General features: G+C 41.1%; 2 long non-coding RNA genes across 3 annotated transcripts in view; one reads left to right on the forward strand and one right to left on the reverse strand.

The window, feature by feature from the left end:
• The window catches only part of LOC125457275 (uncharacterized), a 120,908-nt gene that overhangs the window by 84,405 nt on the left and 8,782 nt on the right, over positions 1–27,721 (reverse strand). Inside the window, exons 1-2 of one of the 2 annotated variants that reach the window (XR_007248591.2) lie at positions 5,672–5,777; positions 5,071–5,167 (exon numbers count right to left, since the gene is read on the reverse strand). This is a non-coding gene — a long non-coding RNA (uncharacterized LOC125457275). Of the gene's footprint in view, positions 1–5,070; positions 5,168–5,671; positions 5,778–27,721 lie in introns of those variants that run through there. The other variant, XR_007248590.2, reaches the window with a different exon arrangement.
• Positions 5,946–26,995, forward strand: LOC132210443 (uncharacterized). Its single transcript, XR_009446568.1, has 4 exons — positions 5,946–6,058; positions 10,381–10,546; positions 18,887–18,986; positions 21,689–26,995. It is a non-coding gene; the product is annotated as an uncharacterized LOC132210443 (long non-coding RNA).

Here is a 27,721-nt window from a genome sequence, read left to right on the forward strand (position 1 = left end):
ATGACACGGTGAAAATTACTTGTGACCAGGGTTAGTATCTCACACAGTTGGATACCGCCTGCATTTCACATTCAGTGAGGTAATGGTTCCAGATGTCATTAGCCTGCCCTGTGAATGTGCCTGCTTCATGTAGTTGCCCCTTCAAGGACCTCATGTCACTGGCAGGTAAGGTCCACGTGCTCAAACAGAATAAATAACACTTATTCCACCCCCTACGAATGTTCTTTCAGCCATTCTCTATTTCTATTTCCTATTTACATTTGCAGGAGGATGCAAGGTAACACATGACACAATTTTCCCAGTGAGTCACAGGCTCAGCCTGGTCAGCAAGTGGCTCCACTGAACCTCCACGTTCCTTTCTCCTTGAACTCAGCCCTGACGCCATCAGCACTGAGCTTCTAGATGTTCCCATCCAACTTTTTCACTTACGTCTCCAAGCTTGACATTACTCTGAGGCCTAGATTTAGAGCTTTATCATCGCACTGGACTGACACCCCTCCCCTGCTCCCTGAAGGCAGGTTATAACAGTTGCAGCAACCACACACCCTGCTCCTGCATATACTAAAAATGCTATTGTCTCCCACCCGTGGGGTGTCCCATCACAAATGCGTACAAATGGGCTTCTTGCTGCCCATTTGTGAGATTCTTGCCGCACCATTCAAAGCCTTGGGTGGAAAATCTGATCTCACCTCCGCCCCCCCACCCCCGACCTTGACAGTCTCATTTCTCCAATAACACCATGCTTTTTCCAACTGACTCATCTTTGCTCACGTCATTCAGGGACTGGGAAAAATTCAGCCCACAGTGTTAATCTGCTGTAATTTATATATATGAGGGTACATTAAGTATTTTTATAAATATTTAAGTTGCATCTATTTAAAATAATTAACATAAATGAATGAATCACAACTTAGAGTAAAAGGAAAAGATTGCTGTCAGCATTCAGAAGATAATAAGAAAGCTGTTTATAATTTCGCCCTCAAGGATAAACTTATTCAACGAATTAAATTTAGAACACAATGAATTCGATGGTGGAGTGGAATAATTTGTGCCTCAACAAAGATGTTGGTAGCTGCTGTTGACTGTGATAAACAAGATAATGCTGAATTTAAATTAATTTAATACACACTATCTCCTGGACATAGGTGTTCAAACATAATTAAGTAGACTTTTGAATTATTCAGACTTTACTTGCCAGCATACCTTGGCACAAACGTTCCTCTTTACACTGGGGATCTTTTCATAAGGTGAACACTTAGAGGATCTTCTAAGCTCATGGCTACAACTAAGTCTGTTTGATTCTCCATCCATTTCAATGGATCAATGAATGATTTCATTTTCACATGTATGTTAAGTAATAATAAAATACAGTGAAAAGCTTCCATTTGTCATCACAATACAGTGTCATTTTGTACAAATTAAGAACAAGGGGGTGAAAAGGAAAGATGTAGCTTAAAGAGAGCCTGCCAGCTCTGAGACAGCTTAGCATCATCGATGACACCCGCACTGCCATCCCTTCTTCACCGCTTTCGCTGCCTTCTACAGCACACCTAGCCAACGTCAAAGTCGCTGATCCTCGTGTGCCGTCTTCCGTCGCTGGGCCGATACTCCTCTGCCACGACCTCAACGCCACCTGTGCCTCGCCAACTGGTGCCAGAGTTTATATCTCTGGCCACTGGGCCCACTTTGTTGATGTTGCTGTGATACCCTTCCACCGCTGCTATATACTGAACACTGAGCATCCTCCAGTGTGAGTCTGCTGTGCACCTATATAATGCTCCTAAGTTCTTCACTCCATCCAGGCAATATTTTACACCCTGGAAATATTTGCAGCAGTATGGTGGCTCAGTTGTTAGCACTGCTGTCGCACAGCGCCAGGATCCTGGGTTTGATTCCACCCTCGGATGACTGTCTGTGTGGAGTTTGCACATCCTCCCCGTGTATTGGTGTGTTTGCTCCAGTTTCTTCCCATAGTCCAGAGATGTACAGGTTATGTCGACTGGCCATACTAAATTGCCCATAATGCCCAGGAATATGCAGACTAGGTAGATTAGCCATGGGTTACAGGGATGTGTTGGTCTAAGTGGGATGGTCTTTGGAGGGTCAGCGTGGACTTGATGGGCTGACTGACCTGCTTTCACATGATGAATCACCAAAGTATCCATGCTTCTTTTCTGTTAAAAATTAGGACTATTATCGTTCAAATCTGGAAAGGAACCATTAAGATCTTTCTGGGTGCAACCTTAACATTGCTGAGACTTTCTGTCCACTCCTTGTCCCTTTTACTCTGGCTCTGCAAATCATTTGAAAAGAAATTTAGGACTCAAGTATTGAAATCTAACTTGTGTACCATCCTGTAAGGGATAAAAGGAAACCTAAAAAGTGGGACAGAGGTCACTCAGTGGATAGTTTGCAAAACAATGGACAAATCAGTGGAATTGAATTCACAAAGCCCAAAGTAAAAGTTGAAAGTTTTCATTGATTAAAAGGCTTCTTAGAGTAAGTAAAAACTAATGTGGATAACAGGGTACACACTGATGTGATTTCTGGAAGGCACTCGACAGGGTTCTACAGCAAAGGTTACTCTGCAAAATAACAGCTCATAGTTTAGGGAGTAAAAACTTAACATGGGTAGGGAATGGGTTTGCTAACAGGAAACAAAGAATGAGTTATAAATGGGACATGTTTGGGTTGGCAAGATGTGATGATTGTATGTGACATTGGGCTCAATACTGGAGCCTCACCTACTTATAACATATATCAATGACTTAGATGACGGGAGTGAATATTTGGGGCCAAATTTTTGCTTTATGAGACTAAGTGTGAAGGTAGGCTTAAAAATGGGAGGGTCTTCAGCTTGGGGATGTTAGGTTTACCCACCTAATAGCAGTCTGTTTCACTTAACACATATGTACATGCAGGTAAAACAGTAGATTTTATGGGCAAGATGATCCAAGGCTTGTCAGCATGTGGACTCCAACATCGAGACAACGTAAGAAGATGTAATTGGACTGCAATCTCACCAAATATCACCCAGGAGCATCACTTGCCTGCTGCTAATCACCTCAGCACACCCCATGGACGTATTAAAGTCCAAGCAAAAGTCACACCACACTTCAGCAATGCCACTCTTGAAAGAGGGAAAAGGGGAATTATTTTCCCATGGATGGCAACAGATAGATGCTGCCTGAACAGAATTGGCTGCAGAATCCAGGGCATGCTCAGGAGAACCTGATTCATAAGCCACAAGAGGATGAATGATCTGTTACGCTTTGTACACCACAGTCCACAAAATGTTTCAAGTCGCCATGAATTCGCATTGTAACATTCCCACTACAGAAGACTGTCAGAAAGGGGATCGGGTACCTCATCAGATGCCTCATGTGCAATATGCTGTTGGCACAAAAGATTAGGTAGGCAAATAAATTTTGACGAGGACATCGCAGAAGAATAGAGATAGGTTAAATGAGTGTGCAAATGTTTGGCAAACGGCAAAATAGAGGGATCTTGGGATATTTGTCCATAGATTCCTGAAGACAGCAAGACAGGTACTAAGGTGGTAAAGAAGGTATTTGGAACACTTGCTTTTGTCAATAGTAACGTAGATTATAAGAGCGGGGAGGTTATGTTGGAGCTGTACTGAACTTTGGTTAGGCCACAGCTGGAGCACTACGTGCAGTTCTGGTCACCATACAATAGGAAGGATATAATTGAACTGGAGAGGGTGCAGAGGAGTTTCACCAGGATGTTGCCTGGGATGGAGCAGTTTATCTATGAGGAGAGGCTGGATAAGCTCTTTGGTTTTGTCTTCACAGCAGAAGAGGCTGAGGCGATATGATTGAAGTGTATATGATTATGAGGGACATGGATAGGGTGGGTACGAAACAGCTATTCTCCTTAGTTGAAGGATTAAGAACAAGGGAGCATAGTTCTAAGGCGAAGGTCAAGAAATTTAGAGGGGATTTTAGGGAAAGTAATTTCATCCTGATAGTGTGGGAACCTGGAATTCAATGAATGGGAATGTAGCAGAAGTGGGAAACCTCACAACCTTTGAAAAGTACTTGGACGAGCACTTGATATATCATAACATTCAAGAATATGGGCCAAGTTCTGGAAAGTGGGACTAGCTTAATTAGGTCAGCACAGGCTTGATGGGCTAAAGTGCCTCTTCTGGGCTGTATGATGCTAACAAAATGAATGCAATGCAGGAACATGTGAATGTATGCACAGTGGTAGTTATAATAGGAAATCAGCATATTATTTCAAAGGAGAGAGATTGCAGAACTCTGAGGTACAGTGGGATGGGGGTGTCTTGGTAGGTGAATCGCAAATAGTTGATATGAAGGTACAGGAAATGATTAGGAAGGAAAATAGAATATTGTCCCTTACTGCAAGGGGAATGAAATATGAAAATAATGATGTTTGTTGCAGTTTCATCAGGTATTAGTGACACCACTTTTAGAGTAATATGCTCGGTTTTGGTCTCTTTATTTAAGAACTTTTTTTTAGATTAGATTCCCTACAGTGTGGAAACAGGCCCTTCAGCCCAACGAGTCCACACTGCCCCTTGAAGCATCCCACCCAGACCCATCCCCCTATAACCCACACACCCCAGAATACTACGGGCAATTTAGCATGGCTGATTCGCATAGCCTGCACATCTTTGGACTGTGGGAGGACACTGCAGCACCTGGAGGAAGCCCATGCAGACATGGGGAGAATGTGCAAACTCCACAAGACAATCACCTGAGGCTGGAATTGAACCGGGGTCCCTGGTGCTGTGAGGCTGCAGTGCTAACCACTGAGCCACCGTGCCATCCTAAAATATATGCGTTAGAGGCAGTTCAGAGAAATTTCACTTGATTGATAAGTGGTCTGGAGGGGTTATCTCATAAGAGAAGGTTGGACACACTGAAGCTACATTCATTCCAGTTTTAAAGAATGAGAGGTGATCTTACTGAAACATAAGAGAATCCTAAGGGGGCTGGACAAGCTGGATGCTGATCGATTGTTTCACCTTGTGAAAGAGACTAGAACTAGGGGACACAATTTAAAAATAAGATATCTCACCTTGAGGACAGCTTTGAGGAGAAAGGTTTTTCTCTCAGAGGGTTGTGAATCCAGAATTCTCTTCCCCAGAGACCGATGGAGCAGGGTCAGTCAATATCTGTAAGGCAGAGGTAAGTAGATTCTTAACTCAATAGGGAGTCAGAGGGTGTTCAAGGCTATGTAGACAAGTGGAAATTCAAACAAATTAGTCACAGTCTTACAAAATGGTGGAGCAGATTTGAAATGCAGAATGACCTGTGTGTGTCTTAATTCATATTTTTGCATGCATCCCTTCACAGGCAGCACGGTGGCTCAGTGGTTAGCACTGCTGTCTCACAGCTGAGGGCTTGATTCTAGCCTCGGGCTTTGTGGAGTTTGCACATTCTCGTCATGCCTGGTCTTCCTCCCACAGTCCAAAGACAGGCAGGCTAGGCGGATTAGCCATGGGAAATGCAGGGGGTGTGTGGGATGCTCTTCAGATGGTCAGCGTGGACTCAATGGGCTGAATGGCCTTTTACCCCACTGTAGGAATTCGACGATTCTTCACTTTAAGTCACTGAGCTTGGCAGTGTCCTCAAAAAGCAGAAAGACTCCAACTTTTATAGCATATCATCTAACTCACCATGGACAACAGGAAAGGAGATCAAGAAGTCTTCAAATAAATACATCTTCCCATATTTGCAGCATTAAGTAAAGCTTATAGTTGCCAACCTGACAACTGCCTATTTCATTTCCACGTATATAAGGGCATGATTTTACACGACTATTTTGCTCATTAGAGTGTTCTGCATACCAACAATGGAGCTGAAAATTCTGGGCACAATGCCTAGGATTTTCCAGCTATGTTTGCAGTCACCATGGGCAATGAAAGCCTGAACTCCTGAGATGTGCAGATGACCACAGACGCTTTCAATGCTTACAGCCTCGTAAGATTTCTTAACTGTGGACACAGGATAAAAGAAAAGATCAGCACAGCTGAGCCCACTTCGCATGAAATAACAGCTCTGAGGTAAACACAATGTTATATTCTAAATTAAAGAGAGGTGAGTTAACAGCAAAAAAAATGCATGTAAACAGAAATGACGAAGAATTTTTTTTATTTACATTAATTTCTAATCTTGGTTCATCAAACTTTCCCTCACCAGAGGAAAGGAAGCAAGCAATTGAAAGACGGCATCATGAGGGAATCAGCCTGATGGATGTTGCAATATGCTAGTCAGGGTCAGGGCGTATGTGCTAAAACTGCTGAGTGATTATTTGCCTAGATACATTGCCTGAATATATGGAGGACTCAAGATGAGGAACAGAAATTATTATATCTCAAGTGATTAATATCCAGTCACAAATACTTCCAGGGCTTTTGAGAAAATGAGGAAAGATTGCAAGTGCTTATCTATCAGTGACCTTACATTCCTAAAATAATTCTGGCTGATCAAAGCCATAGATTTGCAGCTGGAAAATATTTCAACAAAAGAATTACCTGGAGATCAGTGCCTCCAATCTTTGTTGTGAACACTGACAGAGGAGGAACCATTTAAGGTGTAGCTTTTTGACAAATTCATACTTTGGGAACATGGCCAGATTATAAAAATAGTTTATACAGGTTTATACATTTTACAAAGGCTGTGGAACAACACATCAGTTACTTGATACATGGGAATAGCTCCAGAGTAGGATGTAATTTATAGACATAGGCACACAGGTTTTCAAACTGTGCAGATCATAAGTCAAGGTTGAGTCTTCAAGACACTTGATAGCCCTCAGCTGCAGTACTGTGCACAGTTCTGTGTGCCACATTCAGGAATATGAATGTACTGGAGGAAGTGCTGAAATGATTTATAAGAATGGTACAAGGGATGAGCAACTTCAGTTATGAGGATAAATTTGAGAAGTTGGCACTGTTCTCCTTGGAGAAAGGAAGGTTAAGAGGAGGTCTGATCAAAATCATGAGCTGGCTGGAAAGAGTAGATAAGGGAAGAATGCTCCCACTCATAATGGGAACAAGAATAAGAGGGCACAGATTTAAAGTGACCTGCATATCAAACAAGGTTCCATTGATGGTAATAAAATGTGAGGCTGGATGAACACAGCAGGCCAAGCAGCATCTCAGGAGCACAAAAGCTGACGCTTCGGGCCTAGACCCTTCTCTGATGAAGGGTCTAGGTCCGAAACGTCAGCTTTTGTGCTCCTGAGATGCTGCTTGGCCTGCTGTGTTCATCCAGCCTCACATTTTATTATCTTGGATTCTCCAGCATCTGCAGTTCCTATTATCTCCATTGATGGTAAAACGTTTTCATTTGGTGAGTATTTAGGGTATGGCGTGCACTGCCGGGAAGTGTGGTGGAGACGTTCAAGAGGGCATTGGATGATTATTTAGAAAAAATACTGTGCTGGAGTGTTGAGAGAAAGCAGGAGATTAGCCCTAGGCAATGGTACTTGTTTAATGAGCTACTGATCTCACAATGGGCTGAATGGCCTCCTTCTGTATTGTAACACTTCTGTGATTCTGAGGCTCAGCAGATGTATGGTTAAAATGCAGAGTGGTCAAATGGTTTGTGCCTTCACTTCTCAAGTCTCCAAAAGATTGGAACCTCATCTATTTTACTGTTAAAAATAAAAATTTTGGAGAAAATAAGGTTTACTCACCCACACATGAAAGGCAAATGTGATTTGTTTCTTCTTATTTGCCCAGAATTGTGGTTGCTAGACTAAGGGCTGTTCTCTAAACTGTTTATCAAGATTCACAATTATATTCTACTGCAGTGATGTTTGTCAAATGTCTAAATCTGTGGATAGAATTTTTTGGGGCCCTGTTGATCACTTGATCTAACTTCAACAAATTATCAGCGCAGAACCTTGGGTTTTCATTGATCCCCTGGAAGCCCTGCTCGGAATCAGGAAAACTTAATCAAGATTCTATCAATATTACTGAGCTTCTGGATCGTGGGTTAGCAATGAGCATTTATCACAGCTGAATTTTCTTTATATCTCCATAATCATTTCCATTGCCCATGTTGTTGTTCTTTTGGACTTTAGGCTTGGTGAAGCTTAAGCTTAATTTCTCCTTTGGATACAGTTTAACTTTTGTATTAACCTTTGGGAGACCCAGCCGCTCCCATCCTATCCCCGTGAGCCCACATTTCCCATGGCTAACCCACCCAACATGCACATCATGGACCGTGGGAGGAAACTAGTGCACTGGGAGGAAAGCTAGGCAGGCATGGGGTGAACGTGTAAACTCCATGCAGGCAGTCACCCAAACGCTGGAATGCCTTGGCCATTGTTAATATAAGAAGTATTAGTTCACTGATGTAAAACAAATTAACCTTGTGTTAAAATGATGGCCAGAGGATTAACATCAGAAGGCACCTGTGTGCATCACCAGAACATTTGACGATTTCAGCATATAGGCCAGCATGGTGGCTCAGTGGATGCTGCAGCTATCTCACGGTAGTAGGGACCTGTGTTTGATTCCAGCCTTGTGCTACTGTCTGTGTAGAATTTGCATGCTCTGCTCAGGTTCTCTTTGGTGCTCCGGTTCCCACCCACAGTCCAAAGATGTGGAGATTAGGTGGATTGACAATGAGAAATGCAGAGTTGTAGGTTTGGGGCCTGCGTCTGGGTGGGATGCTCTTTGGAAGGTTGGTGTGCACTTGATGGGCTGAATGGCCTGCTTCCACACTGTAGGGATTCTACAAATGATTTTAGAATTGTAATTTTTGAGCGCAATTGTAAAGAGTGATGTCTCTTCGATCACAATAGTACTAAATCTGTCCTCTGGTCTTACAAGAAAATTTTGGAGAAAATCGTACCAACAGGTGAGGAGCATACATGAATCATCATGACAATTTTGAGATGTACTTCTTCCATTTCAGTTAGATTAAAGCAATTGCCTGTGATCGTGAGTAACTCTGGCTTCTGATGCTGTTGTTAAACTGGTGGGTCAACACTATCATCAACAAGTGGTTTAAAAAACACAATTTTATTTTCTTTAAATTCCATTTCCATTTTATTATCTAACAATTTGCCACAAATTCTGTGCCATTACAGAATGATAATATTAATTATCAGTAAAAGCTACAGTGCTACTGGATATGTCAGGTCTCATCTTGTTTTGTGCTGTTAGTGGGTCACATCATCAGGCATGTCTAGTCAGGCATCACTCCTCCTGGCACCATTGTTTTATGATAGATCATGGCAAATCAAAATATGCATTAACACACAATGGTTGGACTGCAGGGACATGTAAATATCACTTGCCAAAGGATTCAATGTCACAGGCTAATGGCGTGTTAAGTCATATTTTTGTTTTGCAATGTGACTATCTCTACTTAATGCTATTGAGAAATAATGTAAGAATTAGTGCTGAATATGGATGGAAAGTAACAGGATTAGAATCTTTAGCGTATGGCTTTAGTGACAAATTATAACAGGGAGTTCCTTGATTCTACATTCCCTGTGGATACCTAGTGCCCAATGGAAGTGCAGGTCACAGACAATCACAAAGAAATACCGTCACTGAGATGGCCACAGACAGACCTGCAGCAATGACATGAGAGTGTCTATAATAAGTCTTACAGATAGACCTGGGTTTCTCATACTAATGCGAGTGATTCCAGGTCTGATGTCTTGCCCCCTTTCATTCACTGATCTCAGTGACATTAAAGCTTTGGTCCTGATGAGCTCCCCAGTCTCCCTGCCCCGTCAGCTCTTGGCTCATCATCCAGAGACTCAGGCTAATCCTTGGGGGATATGGAATCAGAGCAAATCCCAACAAAGCAGTCGTTGGAATTAAAAGTGAGTCTCGTTAATGGTGGCATGGAACTATCGTTAATTGTTGTAAAAATCCACAGCTCCATTTGTGGTCTTTAGGGAAGGAAGTTCTTCCCCTCTCTTCCTTTTATGTGATTCTGAATCCTCAGCAGAGTGCTCGAATCTCTATAGAACTCTGAAATACCTCAGGAAACCAAGCAATGACAAATGGAAAGAAGTGTTATTGCTCCCAGTGATGCCCACATGCCATAAAAAAAGTCAAAATTACCATCTGCGGTAAGGATTATGGTGGTCGAAAGCGCTACTTTAAGAACAGCTTCTTCCCTGCTGTTATTAGACTGCTGAATGGAGCTTCAAATAATGTTGATCTTGCTAATGGTGATCTTGCTTCATGCATCTCTTGTGCAGCCATAACCTTGTTTTCCTCCTTTTGTCTAAGCACCCTATGATCTGTATGTCCTAACATCTGCCTGAATTGCTCACAAAACAAAGCTTTTTGCTGTACTTAGGTACATGTGACTACAATAAATCAAATCAAAAATCTGTTTTGATTTGTAGAAATCTGAAATGAAAGACCAGCAGACTATTTTGGTTTAAGAACCCCTGAGCTCCACAATGAACAGTTGAATATATGCCTGACATAGCCGGGCTGCAGCGGCCGGCCAATTCCAAATCATCTGTAGGGGCTTCTGAGGTTAGAGGCAGGACAACAGGAAAATTACAGGTAAGCAACAGAAGAGCAAGGGGCCCTGATTTCCCATGTGTACAAAGTTTGCAATATCATGTTCGAGAAATGTAAATGATGAAGAAATTTGCCTTATGCAATCATTTAACAATTATATATTACGTTTTAAAATCATGGTGCTGAATTTTGTCAAAATTGCAAAAACTATCAATTTTGGGGACTTTGAGGATGTTTTCTTTCCATGAGCTCTAGTGGGTTTTACGGTGCTCACCTCATTTAGGATACACTCGTAGTACTGCCAAAGGCCAGGTTATTGCTCAGTTTCAGGCAGGAAAGCATTCCCTGATGTTGGTCATTAACAATTTCATGAAAATGCACAGGCAAACACAGGAACAGCAGGCCAGCTTGTCAGAGACATTTGATAAACTGGATCAGATGGTATAGGAGTCCACCAATGTTATCAGTAATGTGTTGGCTTTAACACACATCCATCTGGCAGTCCATACGGATGCTAACCATGGAGAATTAAGTCTAGCACACTCCATGTCGGTTAGATATACACACAGACCTGCACAGCATCAATGACAAGATGAGAGGGGTTTGAGGGCACTTAGCCTTACTCATAGAATAGAATCATCCAGCCCTCTGTGCAGAAAGAAGTCCTTTGGCCCATTGAGTCTGCATTGACCCTCTAAAGAGCATCCCATCCTTGCAAAGACAAACATCTTTAACCACAAGTATCAGCACATAGCATAATGGAGACCCTGTGGGAAAGGAGAGGGTGAATCCTGTCACATGGCTCCCTGAACAAAATGTCAAAAACATTTGGCAAAATGCCTTATCACCAGAACTTTCAAACAAGCACCAAGACATTGCTCGGCTGTCAGTGAGAAGGACACCACCCGTGAGATCCTTCTTGTATGCCCAGTCCGTCCGCACCATTGCACACTGCCCTCAAAGCAGCTGCAGGGGAAGGGGTCAGGGGGTGAGGGTTTTTAGGGATGAGCCTCTCATACAACTTCTTCTGGAATGTGCCTTTGCAAAGGAAGTCTGGAGAAAGATGCAGTGTTTTGTACAAGGTTCGTCCCAAGCTGCTCTGTGATGTAGAACTTTGTGGTCTACAGTCTGTTCCCAGGACACACACCAAGACGAACATCAACTGCACCTGAAGGATATTCTTTGGTCTGCTCCAAACTTGTTTGTATTCCAGAACAAGGTGCTGCTCTCAAATGAGTGTTGCAGACTGGCACATTCCTAGGACCAGGACTATGTGCTAAGGGGCTCACTATATCTTGGGCAGCTGCTAACAAGGGAAAGTGGGGAAAGACCACAGTCCGAGTTCTTCCAGTTGAAGTTAAATGAGATTCCATTCAGTTATCAGACCCTCCTGGTGCCTCAAATGCATATAAATATAATCTTGGACAAGTACGAGATGGCTTTGGTTTGTTTGCTGGATAGAGTCAAACTCTAATGTTTTCTTATTTCTTCATATGTGACTGAACAGAAACAAACTGAGCTTATGACTATATATGAAAAGCTATTTTTAATGAATAAAGCATATTTTTGAAATAAAAAGATGCTGAGGATTTACCCTTCCATTGCCTCTGAAAGTGGTTTGCCCACCTTTTCCTTTCAACAGTGCATTTACGCTGGGAAAAGCTCAAGGAGAAAGGGGAAGGACAGTAGCTAGCTAACAGGGATTTTCTTTTATGTGTCCCCACTGAAGAGAGAGAGATTGAGTGTAAAGAGACATGGAGAGGCAGAATGATATTTTCTCTTCACTGACTGGATATTCCTGCTGTATTTCCCATATGATAAGTTGCAGGCAACTTGTTTAGGAAACGATCAAGCGGGTGATACTCTGGGAGTATTCCTGAGTTAACTGGTGCCAATCCAAAGGAAAACCAAAAGACTGTCTGTGGGCAAAATTGCCCTGAGCACACAGGCATGTCAATTTATCTGAAATTCTTTCTGACTACTCTAATATGGCAACATTATATGTGCAACTTACGCTGCACCCCAGTAAACTTTTTTTGAAAACTGTAAACATCTTTATATACTGTTTCCTTGATTTAAGACAGTATCTTTTTCCAATGTTTTAGTCCACAATCCAAAAAAGTGCTAAAATTAAAAGTGACCTTTGCACAGTGCACAGAAAGGCAAGGCAAGGCAAAGCAGAGATGCTGTGAGATCCAAGTAGGTGCAAAGTGAATGAAGGTTAAGAAAGCAAGCTAAGATGAGATGCACCCTGGTCTAACGTTTGACATGAATCCTCCCTGTACACCAAGCAGCCTGGCAGCAAATTATAAAGTAAGTTTTTTTCTGGTGAGCTCCAAAATAAATGTTAAAGTGCTGAACTTATTATAAATGAGTGTGAGATATACCATGATGATGTGGTGAAACTGGTGATCTGCCAATGCAAATCTCCAGAGATGGAGGGTACCGCTGGTCACTGCCCTGAGCTTGCTCTGGGATGTTGGGAAATGTTGGCTAGGACGGAGGCTTGGAGAAGACATCAGTTAGCTACAGTTGCCAGGTAACTGCTCAGACTTTAATGCTTGAAATTTGCGTGATCTAGTTTTGATCTGGGAAAATAGAAGCCTGCATAAAAATGAGGTGAAATTAGGTAACATTGAGCTGTTAATGTGGAAAATAGGCTCCTCACCATTCTCATCTAGCAGTTGAAACCTTACAGAGAAAATCAGACTTTCTGTTCTCAATGTCGGGATTCTAATTTTTCCCATTTTGCTAACTGACTCAACACTGCTCACTTCATTCAGGGATTGGGAACATTTCATTTCTAGCATTGTTAGAATTGAAACTTCCAGTAAAAATAATAATTTATTAATTCATTCTGATTGTGAATTTTATATTAGTCATCATCTCACAGTCTTTAATCAATGCAACTGACATTATTTTTAACTGTTATTGGTTTGGTTTAATTTTGTTAAAACCATATTCTATGTTACAGAAGTAATTGATTGCAGTCAGAATAAGGTTGTCATTTAATCTCATGGTTAAGATGATTTCCATAAACCATTTAATGTTTGTTCTCATAGTTTGTGACAATGTTCGATTAATTTGATTCAATTTCAATCTTTTTACTCACTCTCAATCACCTATAATGCTGACAGTGCTGTTTGTTAATTCCGTCAATACAGAACAGAAACTAATTGTAAATTTGTTTAAGCTCACAGCACATTTTAGTTTAATATATCTTCCTGTATATTTGTAACAAAGTAAAAAGAAAACACCCTGTAGTTATTTTCCTTTACCCTTGCTGATTGTAAGTTTCATTTTTAAAAAATATTTGTATAATTAATACTATTGAACTACTGAAGATTTTAACACAATAAATATTCACTGCGCCAAATTTTGAACATATTCGTAGTATTCAGCCTGTGATAGCCTGTGCTAATCTTAACATTGTGCACAGGACAGAACATTGCTTTTAAGAATTTGTGTCTAAGATTTTGCAGGAATATCATGAGAATAATGGTTGATTTCAACAGAAGTAACGATTTGGAGGGATAATTCATGAGTCTCTGATATCTGCTGTTACACATGGTCATCCAACGTCAAAAACATCTACTCATTTAACAATAAACCAAAATTTGAAGGAGAGAATTTCCTCTTAACATTTTCCCCAGCATATTGGACCCTAGATCTCTGGATGTTCACTCCACTGTCAAATCACATGGGAAGCCTACGGTCCAGTTTGTGGCATACCGCAAACTGAGTGAAATGCCAGAGTCAGAGCTGTTTATATTTGGGACATTATCATTTTCACCATTTCCAGCTTTACCAGATTGGGTGTAGCACATGCTACTGTGTCTCAGGACCTCTGTTCCAGCATAAAGGAAAATGAAACTTTTAAAAAAGAGTGACAAATTTAAGTTTCCCCCTTAGAATATGCATCTGAGATCAATTTCCATCTCTAAGTTGCATTAGATGCATGTAATACACAATACTGCATCTCATCCTGACAGACATTATCTGAATTTTCACAGTATTGAGAGTTAGAGGTTGGCATGTGCCTAAAAATATTTCTGATAGATAACTTTGCCTTGTTGGTCTCATCTCTTCAGTCTGCATAGGCAGTTAGTGATTGGGAGGTGTTTGGATGAGCAAGAAAGGAGGCAATAAGCAAGAGAAGCACTTTATCCACTTGCAGCAGAATTTTGCTTTACATTGAGACAGGAAACTAGAAGATGTAGCAAGAACTTCAGATGCTAGAGTCAGAGATAACACAGCGTGGAGCTGGAGGAACACAGCAGGCCAGGCAGCATCAGAGGAGCAGGAAAGTTGACGTTTCAGGTCAGGACCCTTCTTCATGGGTGCCATCACAGATTTTGATCCCACCATTATGACTGTGCTGCCACCATCAGCCCACTCCCTCTTTTTCAATTTCAACAGAAATAATTACTGGAGATAACTTTCCTCCTCTGTTTAAAAAGCAGCTAACACATGGAGGCAAGAGGATAGTCCATACTTCATTAGTATCTAAGCTTATTTACAAATACTACTACACCTTTGATTTCAATATGCTTTAGCTATTCACTTCAATACAATACTTGGCACTGCATGTTCTATAATAAATGATTCATTTCATCTGTCGTTTTTTTACAGATCCCTCCCTGGGAATTGTTGACAAGATGAAACTGCAAAAATGAATAAGATTCTTGTTGTTATTGTACTCTTTTGTATAAACATCTGCTGTATGCACCCTCTGCTCTGAAGTGGAGCCTTGGTACTAGTTGGGATTTGTTTCGGTTTTGTTTTTCTAAAAATGTGCTGTCTGTCAATATTATGTCTACTCCTTTACATCATTGCATAGAGTGGTAGCCCAGGTGGCAACCAGAGGACATGGCTTTAAAGTAATTGACCATAATCAGACTTTTTTAAGTGCAGTGAGTTATGATCCAGGATCACCACATGAAAGAGGAGTGGAAGCAGATTCAACAGTAGGTTTTAAAGAAGAATTGGAATATGATTTGAAGAAAAAAAAATTAAATACTGCTATGAAGAAAGAGATTGAGAATTTGGAATCAATTGGAGAGCTCCATCAAAGAGCTACGTGCCATGAAACTGTGGGCCAAATAGCCTCTTTTCCCTTCTGTATTATATCATTCTATAATTCTGTATGAAGGCTGTAAAAGTCTTCAGTAGTTGCAACAAAGGGGCTGTTGCATACTGACAAATTTGTCTCCAAAGCTTGTTGTCTTGCTCTCATCAGGACAAAGGCAAAATATAAAATTTAAGACAGTCACTAAAATTTATACTAAAATAGATTGTCAGGTCACCTCTGATTGGTCAGTTACACTCCCTGTAATTATTCCTGCCGCTGCATGATTTGTGAGATTTGTGTGGTAGCAGCTCCTGGAGCTGGATGCCAATGTGTTGGCAGGCCAGTCAATGTACACAGAACCTCTGAGTAGCTGTGTGGCCAGAACATTGGTTGAAGCGCTGCCATGGAGTAAGCTGTTCATCTTCTAACAACAACTTTTGGGTGAATCAAGCTCAAATGGTTTATTTCACAACAAACTTTAACATATATTAACTCAAGAATGTTATTTATCAGCTGTCTGTAGATCACATTAAATGACAACCCAAGTAAATGACATGCAATTAATACAGCCTGTAACCTTTGTGACGGAGTAAATCAGTTCCAACTTGACTGGCCATTTGTAGACTTCCTATCACATCATAATTCTAACTTTTAGAGGAGAAAAGCTCTATTTTTAATTAATTAGCTTCCTTTGGTGGCATATACTCATCTTTTGTCTCTATCTGCCAATCATAATTAATCCCATCATTCTGCTTTGTCTTTGGCTGACTGCTGATGTTGCAGCCTACTTTTTTTAATCTTGGCTAAAGACACAGTTTGTATTCATTAGGAGTGTGAAAAAAATTGCTATGAAAATGCTAGCTTTGTCAGGGTTGTGAAACCCTATTGAGACCAGTTTCCCAAGTAGGGACGATGGATCTCTAAGCAACCAGATTTGTTATCTGGGCAATGGGCAATTCTCTTGACATGGGAATTCCAACCAAAGCAATCTTCAGCATTCTCTGTTTCTAAGCCTTCATTGTTCCCAAGAGGCTGTATTAAGATTCCAGCATGTCCTGCATTGCTCTCTGACTAAACCATTAAATGTAAAATCGGCTTAGGTACTAAGCCATTGAAATTGCTTTAAACCATTTTACAATTGCCCCTTTTGAGACTGGATGGAAACACTCAATTCTTACGCAGGATCTTTCACTTTATCCCTTTGCCTTTTTCTGGCTTCAACTTAGATCAACTTGACTGGTCTAAACATAAACATATTCCCCTAGTGTTTCATTTTGATTTCATTTAGCCATGAGCTCCCATGTATTCCATACTTCAAAGAGCTCTATGCTGACCCTGTCCCTGTCCCTTAGTTTTCACTTTTATTTTTCAAGGCTTTGTTTAAGTTATATATGATAATCAGCTAAATTTTTGTAGGGATAGTAATATGATACAGACTAAAATACTCATTAATACAGAATGTTACAGTGCACCATATTGAACTGAAATTGTGGACTTAACAGCCTCTCCTGTTCCACTTCTGCAAATGATGTCTTTTCTTTCGCAGAAGTTATTTTTTCTTGCCCGGAAATCCTCAAAATAACTTAATACAAAATAAATCAATTCTGACCCGGAGATATTTGCTCTTCTTCCTTAGCATGACCATGATGTCTCAAGCAATAATCACCACCAATAATTTATCATTATATTAGTTTCTTCTATGGGATATAGCATCCCAAGTTACTTCACAGGAACACTACACAACATACACACCCATGGAGGTGGGATAAAATGCAGAACTGGGATAACATATGAACATGGATGGAGGATTTATTATGGACAGGACATAAAGAATAGGAGCAAATGAGCATTTTTAAGAAAATAGGACATAGAACAGTACAGCACAGTGCAGGCCCTTCAGGCCACAATGTTGTGCCGACCTATTATCCTACTCTAAGATCAAACTACCCTGCATAAGTTTTGCTATCATCCATGTGCCTATCCAGGAATCGCTTAAATATCCCAAATGTAACTGACTCCACTACCACTGTCGGCAGTGAATTCCACACACCTGCCACTATTATATGTAAAGAACTTCCTCTGACATCTCCCCATGCCTTCCTCCAATCTCCTTAAAATTATGCCCCCTCGTAAAAGTCATTTATGCCCTAGGAAAAATCTCTGGCTATCCACTCTATCTATGCTTCTCATCATCTTGTACATCTCTATCAAGTCACCTCTCATCCTTCTTCGCTCCAATGAGAAAAGCCCTAGCTCCCTCAACCTACCCTCATATGACCTGCCCTCCAGTCCAGACAGCATCCCGGCAAGTCTCTGCACCGTCTCTAAAGCTTTCACATCTTTCCCATAATGACCAGAACTGAACACAGTATTCCAAATGTGGTCTAACCAGTGTCTTATAAAGCTGCAGCATAACTTGATGGATCTTAAAATCAATCCCCTGCCAATGAAAGCCAACACACCATACGCCTTTTTAACAATCCTATCAACTTGGGTAGCAATTTTAATGGATCTCTGGATGTGGACCCCAAGATCCCTCTGTTCCTCAGAACTGTTGAGAATCCTGCCATTAATCCTGTATTCTGCATCTAAATTCAACCTTCCAAAATGAATGACTTCATACTTTTCTGGGTTGAATTCAATCTGCTATTTCTTTTCCCAGCTCCGCATCCTGTCAATGTCCCATTGCAACCTACCACAGCCCTCCACACTATCCATAACTCCACCAACCTTTGTATCATTGGCAAACTTACTAATCCACCCTTCCACTTTAAGAGCAGGGGTCCCAGAACAGATCCCTGTAGAGTTGGCACGCTGTGACGGTTTCAGTCAAAGAACTATCTCCTAGTCATTCTGCGTTATAGGTAATGAAAGACTTCTATTACTGTGAGTGCTATTTATAAAAATAAGAAAACAGGTCAAAGTGATTTCAGTTAGCCTGCAAAAGCCAGAAACTCCAAAAAATGACTTTTCAATTGCCAACATCAGTGACACCAGTAACCTTCAATGCAACAATTGCAATGTCCAATTATCCGTATTTCAAGGACAATTCAGACTCTGACCATACTTTCTTTTTACCTTTTATCATTTTAGAACTTATTTCTGATCAATTTGCATTGTTGTGTTATGAATTCTTACGGTGTTTGATAAACTCACACCTTGTTAATTCAAGAAAGCCTGGTTAAGTTGGCTCCTCTTAAAGTAGAAGTTCAGTTGGGTCTAGGAGAAAGGTATTCAAAAGAGAAGGTCAGTTCTCCATGGATTTTGCCAGACCTGGTAAGTTTCTCCAGCAATTTCTGTTTTTGTTTCAGATTTCCAACATCCACAGTTCTTTGATTTGTTCCACAAAGAAGGAACCCTTTTTAAATTAACCTTGGTGCAACCAACTGAAGGGGTGGATGAATAAAGAAGGTAACCATTTCCTTAATTCTCATCCAGGATTTGGGATTTAGCATCTGAAGTAACAATTTGGGGATGCTTGGCCAGGGTTGGATCACAATAATTTGTGGTAGTTGTTGTAGAGTGTTTTTTAAAACTAACAATCAACACAAGTTGTTTTTTTTGTTCACATGTCAAGCAGTCTTTGTTTTACGTAGGTGGGAATCTCAACTGTTAACCCAGGAGACTACTTAGGTGGGAATCTCAACTGTTTACCCAGGAGACTCCGACATCAATACAGAATTTCAAACGGTTTTGATATTGCTTACAACAGACTGATATCATTAACAAAGGACTGTTTAGGGCATTACTGCAATCACACAGGATAAACATTGTCAGGTAACCAAATTAAAAAATAAAGTAGTTATGGTCACAATAGCCCCAGACAAGATCCATTCAACTCTGTCATAGAAGAGCAACATAAAGATAAGTTTGGAGCCTGAGATACTTCACCCTGATGAAATGTATTGTTTCATTGCCTGTGCAAAGAAAAGTATGTGCTACGCACCAGGCCTTCAGCAGGATGTCATGAGGAGACTTGTTAGTGATATTATTTACTGCAAACCAACCAGACACCTGCAAAGTTCCTCTGGCTGTTTGAGCTTTGTGCTTGAAAATCATTTTCAACACAATACTTGTTGTTTAGTTTGAAAAACCTACTTCACAAGGAACATAAGGTTATCATGCAGGAATAGCAAGCAATGTGGAGGATAAATCCAACAGGTAAAATAGACCTGGTACCTGACAGCTGGAACCCACTGAATGCCTATCCCAGCCATCAGGCAATGGCTTCTTCTGTGCAATGTCCCTGTATGCTCCATGGCCGGAATTCTCCTAAACCCTTTATCCGTGAAACTTGGCGTTGGTAAGGCACCAGTCTCAACATATCATCATGCCTGCTCATGGACCTAGCCAGGCACCATTTTAGCCCTTCAACACAACCATTCTTCTGCTAGGTCACTTTGTAAGCAGGGACAGCCTTGACTCTCAGGCAACAACACAAAATTCTTTGCTTACCTAAAGGCTACCATCTTGTGAGTGCTTTGTTGGCACTCAAGATCTTGAACACAGAGTTGCAGCTGTCAACCTCTGCAGTTTATCTTGCCTTTTGGCACAAAGGGAGAGGCAAGCAGGTGATGGGAGCACTGTACAGCAAAACTACCAGTCAGAGAGGGCATGGGCATGACATTGTACAGCACCTTGTTATACCACTATCAGATCTACAGCTTGTGCCAGCAGCTTATTCAGTAAATACATGGAAATTTCTTAAGTCAATAGGGCTGTGTAAAAGTCAAAGGGAGACAGTTCCTCAACTGAAGGGGCCTACAGTCAGTCAGAGAGCACCATCCCAGTCAGTCAAGATGACGGCTTGATTTCAACCCAGGGATCAGCCAGCTTCAGTCAGGCACTTGGTTCTATGTGAAGCTAGGGAGTCATATCCTTTCAGTTCAGGGATTGCGCCACAGTTAGTCCTGCAGGTAAAGTGCAAAAAGCCCAGTGATTACAGGTAGATCATTTGGGGTACTGCTGAGAGACCAATCCAGGGAGTGATCCATGGTCAGTCAATACTTTAGTTAGTCTTGGGGGAGCAGCATGATCAGTCATAGGGTGTGGGGACAATCGATGAGATCCTTAAACAAAAGTAATAACTCAAGTCTGAAGGTAAGTTTCATTATACTTGGTTGCTGAGGGAATGGCTATGGTGATAGGATCAATTGCAGATAGTAGGGTGTGACTTTGGAGGGAACAAGGAGTGCTTGAAAGGGGGCTCAAACAGGTTATAGTCATTCTGGCCTCTACATGGGGAGAGTATGGAGCAAACGAGCCATGGGAATTTCCAAAGTCATGGACCCTGGGGATAAAGCAGTACCATTAAAGGTTGAGTGGCTCAATCAAAATTAGGGGCTGCTGAAAGAGCTTACAGGGACAGCAACAGTGATCGAAAAGAGAGTGAGTATGGGAAGTTTGTGAGTACTCAGAGGAACCTGAAAGCTACTCATACTAATGGGAACAGAAGCAGTTGTTTTTGGGCCCTGCTCCAAGCTCTGTTTGTTGACTACTGACTCTCCCCGGCATCAGTGTGAAATTTAGTGCTGAGATGAGATTCCAGTCATATATACATGCTACCTATTTCAACCTTTTTTTTCCTTCATTCATTCACATGATGAGGATGTTACTGGTGAGGCAGCATTTATTACCCAGAGGGCAATTGAGAGTCAACCACATTGCTGTGGGTCTGGAGTCACATGTTGGCCAGACCAGGTAAGGATGGCAGTTTCCTTCCCTAAAGGGCATTAGTAAACCAGATGGGTTAGTAAATCTTGAATTTATCATTTTCATCCTTCCTTTGAAACTCCTCGACAGCTTCAATCCTCTCCCACTGCTCTGTCTCCAGTTCCACAACTCTCAGATTTCAGTGTTCCTCTGCTTCTGTGTACCCTCAATTTTAATTGTTCCAATACTGCTCACGACATCTGCATTTGCTTCGGCCCCAAGTTCTGGAATATCCTGTGTCCTCTGCCTCTCTTTCCTCCATCTTTCAGGCATTTTCAAAATAAAGCTCTTCAATCTGGCCTGAAGTTATCTGATCTAATGTCTTCTTGGGCTTGGGGCATTTCATTATGCCAACAGAGCTGAACAAACGTAAATTACTATTGTTGATTTCTGTTTTCCAGATTTTCCAAGCGGAGGCATGAAAATCACGCTCCTATTCCCTGGAGATGACCTGGGGAGCAATCAATTCCCCACATCATACATATGACAATTTATGAGATAGACTAAATTATTGATTTCATTCAGTCCTTAAGAAGCAACTTCAATGTTGAATACATTCGCATGTTAATTACCAATCATCTTAATGTGTTTATTTTCTTAAATTAGCATGTAATTGCTTTATATTTAAATGTACCACTTTTCTAAATCTAATGGCCCATGTGAAGGTGGCTTTAGAAGTGGCTGGGCGGTTAGGTGGAATATTTCATAAATTTGCATGTCGAGTAATCTAAGCAACACAGCCTGCCTTGGATTAAGCTTGCCAGAGATAGGCTCAGAGAGGGTACGGGAGATCTTTCCAGCTGGACAGGCCCCTTGACTGGCTGTGATCTCAGCTGAGACTGAACCCCACAAGTTTCCTGAAATGTGCCTTTAAATCTCAGGCAGTTGTCCTGGAGCTGGAGGTGCTGCTCGGTGGCAGCTCCTGTTGGAAGCATATCACTCCACACTGAAGGCCTGGCAAAGGTGGGCCAATTTACTTTCAAAAAATGAGAGGAGTTCAAAGTGCCTTTCGATCTTAAAGTGCCGTCAAATTCTATTTTCTAATCACTTGGGTCACACGGGCATCACTGACTGGTCCAGCAATTTTTGTTGCCCAAGTCTGGTTGCCCTTAAGAAGGAGGGGATGAATTGCCCACAGCAACTGTGCCCTCTACCCATGCCAGGGCCTCCAGTTACCTATATCCTGAGTGCCTCTTGCTCTGTACAGCCTGGCCTCTGTCCTTAACTGGACAGGGTCACTGGAGGGACCTGTTAACTGAAACATTGTGCAGCTAAGGGGATCTCAGAAAGCTTTGGGTTGATGATGTTGAAATGGTACCAACCTGTGTTCAAAGCTAAAATGTTTGATATTGTACTCAAATGGTTGGATAATCTCTAAATATGATAGCATGTCAAACCTCGTCCAACAACCATGGTCCTTTAACTTTCAGAAAACACTTTTCTGATTTTCCCATCGCTATAATGGAGATATTTCAGCTCTACTGACAATTTTAGATGTGCGTCACTGAGTATAGGATGTGAATTTCTACTTAATTACAGAAGGAACCCCCACATTTGGGGCTTGGTGTGTCAATTGCTACCAGTTGGGGCATGAATTTTATTTCTTTACCACAGCTCATTGCTAAGTTAATTGTGAAGCTGAATCATTATAGTGTGTCAGAACAAAGAAATGGCATGAGTTTTGACATGGGTTATAGTTATACAATACAAAATGAAAATATCTGATAGTCACAAAAGGGAATAACAAATTTTAGTGATACAGTTGTCTATTAGCCACTTGCACAAATATTCATTGCAATATATGGCCATCTGCTGTTCTTCAGTAGGACAGAAAATTGAAGTTTTATTCCACTCTATCTTACAGTCATATTTTATTCACACAGATTGTTATGAATGTATAAGTATCACATAATATTTAACTTTTTTTGTCCATTGCAGAATGCAAACGTCTTTATGCAGTGCTATTATTCACAAAGCAATAGTGTCTCTTCTCCGAAAGCTATTAACTTGGTCTGTCATTCAGTGCACAGCCACTTACATACCACTGATAAAGTGAGACAGCACGGATGGAGGGCAACAGCATTTATCTTTTCTGCAGGTCATCTTGGTGCTGCCCTTCGTGGCCTGTAGCTTTACTCTTAGGAATTGTCAGGGCTCCAGCACATGTTTAATTGTGGAACTACAGTTCAACTCCACAAAATTAAACTGTTACATTACCTTAGTATATATGACTCAATTTTAATATATTAAGATACTGTATGTATAATTATACAGCTTGCAATCATTAATTGGTTAGCATACGGGATAAAGATGTTCCAAAACAGTAATGATTTGCAATTTACTACATCTTTTACAAGCATAATCTCAGGATAGATAGGTAGCCTAGCATCTCAATATGGATGGGATTGTTTTGTGTAGAACTGTACGAACAAGGAACAGGGATAGGCCATTTAGCCCCACAAGCCTATTCCACCATTTATTGATGCTACAGCTGATCTGATTGTGACCTCAAATCCACACTCCCACTTCGCATTCATAGCCGACCAACTCCTTGCTTGGCATCTATTTCTTATGCCTTAAAAACAATCAAGGGCTCAACATCCATTAAATGTTTCAAAAGGCTTTCAATCAAGTCACCTTGTATTCTTTTGAACTCCAAAGAATAAAAGGCTAGCTTTTTGAATCTTCCCTCAGAAGGCAACCCACACATTTGAGGCACTAGCCTGGTGATCCTTCTCTGAACTGCTTCCAATGCACTTACATCCTTCATGAAATAAGATGATCAATATTTTGCTCACTTCTCCAGCTATGATCTCACCAAGACCTCATATAATTGAATATAACAGTAATAACGGTATAACTGAAGCATATAACCATTCGTTCATACGTGCAGCTATAACTTCAGAATAACTTCAGGGGATCATATTTTAAATGTGGGTACTCTCAATGCCCACACGTTGATTGAGGAATTGCACATTTTCTTAGATGTATTCGTGGCTTCATGGATTGGTATTGTTGTCACTAAGACTGGAATCTTCAGACATCATCAGGGTAGTCAGCTGTGGGACTGGAAACCCTGAAAACATTTGTTCAGAGAAGTGAGGGCTGGCCACATACAATCATTGGAATGTCAACCAATTGTGAAATCTCCCGCTATTACCTCACAGTGTCCATCGTACAGGCACCATGTAGAAAGATCAGCACTCATTCCACACAACCAGATGCATTACTCTAGCTCTCTAATTTGGTGTTTCCCTCCTGTCTCAGATAACTTCAGTTGCTAACTTACCATTCAGGACTGAAGTGTCAGAGAAGGAAATATCTCCTTGGGTGTTGGGTCAGATTGTAGGTGATGGAAGTGGCGGAGAATGATATGCTGGATGTGGAGGTTAGTGGGGTGATATGTGAGGACAAGGGGGGTTCTGTCTTTATTTTTGTTGGGGAGACGGTTGTGAGGGCAGAAGTGTGGGAAATGCAAGAGATGCAGTTGAGGGCATTTTTGATCACTGTAGGGTGGATGTTACGGTCCTTGAAATAGGAGGACATCTGGGATGTTCAGGAGTGGAATGCCCCGTCTTGGGAAAAGACGCAGCGTATGCAGTGGAATTGTGAGTAGGGGATCGCATTCCTGCAGGAGGGTGGGCGAGAGGAGGTGTAGTCTAGGTAGCTGTGGGAGTTGGTGGGCTTGAAATGGACGTCAGTTTCGAGGTGGTGACCAGAAATAAAGACAGGAAGGTTCGGAAGGAGGGGGAGGAATCGGAGATGGTCCAGGTGAATTTGAGTTTGTAGTGAAAAGTGTTAGTAAAGTTGATGAACTGTTCAAGCTCCTCGTGGAAGCATAATGCAACCTCACATTCAACTGGACCGTCTTTTATACCTCCCTCTCCTTCCTGGAACTGCATGCTTACTTTCAGCAACTGATGTACAAAGACACCTAGGTCCTGTGGCATTTCCCCCTTTCCCAATCTATCACCATTCCGATAATAATCCGCCTTCGTGGTTTTGCTACCAAAGTAGATAAGCTCACATTTGCTCAGATTGTTCAAATTGATCTGCCATGCATTTGTCCACTCACTCAGCTTGTCCAATTCACGCTGAAGTATCTCTGCATCCATCTCACGTCTTACCTTTCCACTCGACTTTGTGTTGTTTGCAATCTGGGAGATTTTGCATTTAGTTTCCTCATCTAAACAATAAATATATGTTTGTGAACAGTTGGGGATCAAGCACTGACCTCTGTGGTACCCGAATAGTCAATGCTTGTCACATGGAAAAGAATTAATTTATTCCTACTCCTTCTTTTCTCTCTGCTGAACAGTTCTCTATCTATATCAGCGTACTGTCCCAGCACCATGCACTTTCATTTTACATGCTAATACCTAAAGTGGCACCTTATCAAAAGCCACTGAAAGGTGGAGTAAGCCACTTCCCACTTCGTAACAAAATTGTTACATTGTGCAGTTTCAGTCTCCTAGCCTGAGGAAGAACATTCTTGCTATTAAGGAAGTCCAAAGAAAGTTCATCAGACTGATTCCCGAGATGGCAGGACTGACACATGACGGGACACTGGATTGACTGGGCTTGGACTTGCTGAAATTTAGAAGGATGAAGGGGGATCTCTAAGAAACAAATAAAATCCTGATGGAATTGGACAGGCTAGATGCAGGAAGAATGTTCGCAATGTTGGAGAAGTTCAGGACTTGGGGTCACAGTCTAAAAATAAGAAGTAAGCCATTCAGGCCTCTGATAAGAAAGAAATTCTTCACTCGGAGATTTGTGAACCTCTGGAATTCTCTCCCACAGGAAGCTATTGAGACAGTTCATTAGACATATTCAAGAGGGAGCTGTATGTGGTCCTTGTGGCTAAAAGAGATCAAGGGGTGTGGAGAGAAAGCAGGAGTGGGATGCTGAAATTGCATGATTGGCCATGATCACATCGAATGGTGGTGCAGGTTTGATGGGCCAAATGGCCTACCTCTGCACCTATTTTCTGTGTTTCTTGAAAAATTCCAGTAGATTTGTTAAGCATGATTTCTCTTTTTTAAACCGTTCTGACTCTGTCTGATCCTCTCAACTGTTTTCCAAGTTGTCTGCTATCAAATCTTTTATAATGGGCTCTAGCAATTTCCCCATAACTGATGTCAGGCTAACTGGTCTGCAATAGTTAGCTTTTTCTCTACCTCCTTTTTTTAAACTTCAGGGTTACATCTCAACTCTCCAATCTATAGGACTGTTATAGAGTTACATAGAATGTTTTAAAAATAACCATAATTGGCCATATTCCTAGGGCCACTTCCATAAGTACCCTGGGGTATTGATTATCAGGCACTTGGGAATTATTGACCTTTAATCCCATCAGTTTCGCTAACACTATTTTCCTTTAATACTAATTTCCTTCTGCTCTTCCCTCTTACTAGAATCTGTTTCCCATTACTTTGAGGCATTTCTAGTGTCCTTTGTGAAGACAGAATGAAAATATGTATTTAACTGGTCTGCTGTCATTGTCTGCTGTTAAAAACCTCCCCTGTTTCTGACTATAAGGCACCTATATTTATCTTCACTGGTCTTTTACTCTTTGTATACCTATAGAAGCTTCTGTAAATCAATTTGCATATTGCCTACAAATTTACTTCTGCACTTTATTTCTCCTCCATTCTTAATCAATGCCTTTATCTTGTTTGCTGAAATCTAAATTGCCCACAATCTTCAGGTCTGCTGTTTGTATTGGCCAATTTGCATGCATCTTTATTAGATCTAATATTATCCCTAATTTCTTTAGTTAGCCAAGGTGAGGCCACCTTTCCAATTTGATTGTAATGTCAGATAGCAATGTTCAAATCCTTCACTTAATCTATGTAGTCTTTGAAACTCCTGAATGTCCAGGACTAATGCCTGATGTCTGAGGCTGCAATGGCTATTTTGCATAACTTTGAATTATTTCCATGTATTTTTTTCTTGCAGGTCTTCTCAGCAAGTACACCTTCAATAGATCACTTTTAGAAACCCTGTCACTGAAATGTTTTAACTGAGGATTTGGGTATGAATCTGTTTTTATCACTGCGTTTACTTTTCTGAATTCTATGCAGAATCAAATCAATTTATTTGGTTTAGGTACTAGCACTATCAGGGAACTCCAACTGCTTTGGCTAGATTTAATCAAGTGATTTTCCAGCATGTATTGAATTTCTGTTTCCAATTAGGTTAATTTTTCCTGGGTTTATTTTATCATCGCTGACTTCCCTACATCCTCATAATGCCAGGCTAACATAAAACATCCAAATGTATGTCTACAAAATTTCCTTGAACTTCTTAAGCAGCCTTGCTAGATCTTCCAGTTGTCCTTCCTGTAAGTGTGATAAGGTATAGTCTAACTTGCTGTATTAGCTAGTCTAATCGTGGAAAGTCTGTTGTATGAACTGTCTGCCACTCCTTCT

Source organism: Stegostoma tigrinum, chromosome 12 (genome assembly GCF_030684315.1).
Source record: "Stegostoma tigrinum isolate sSteTig4 chromosome 12, sSteTig4.hap1, whole genome shotgun sequence".
In the NCBI taxonomy this organism is placed as follows: domain Eukaryota; kingdom Metazoa; phylum Chordata; class Chondrichthyes; order Orectolobiformes; family Stegostomatidae; genus Stegostoma; species Stegostoma tigrinum.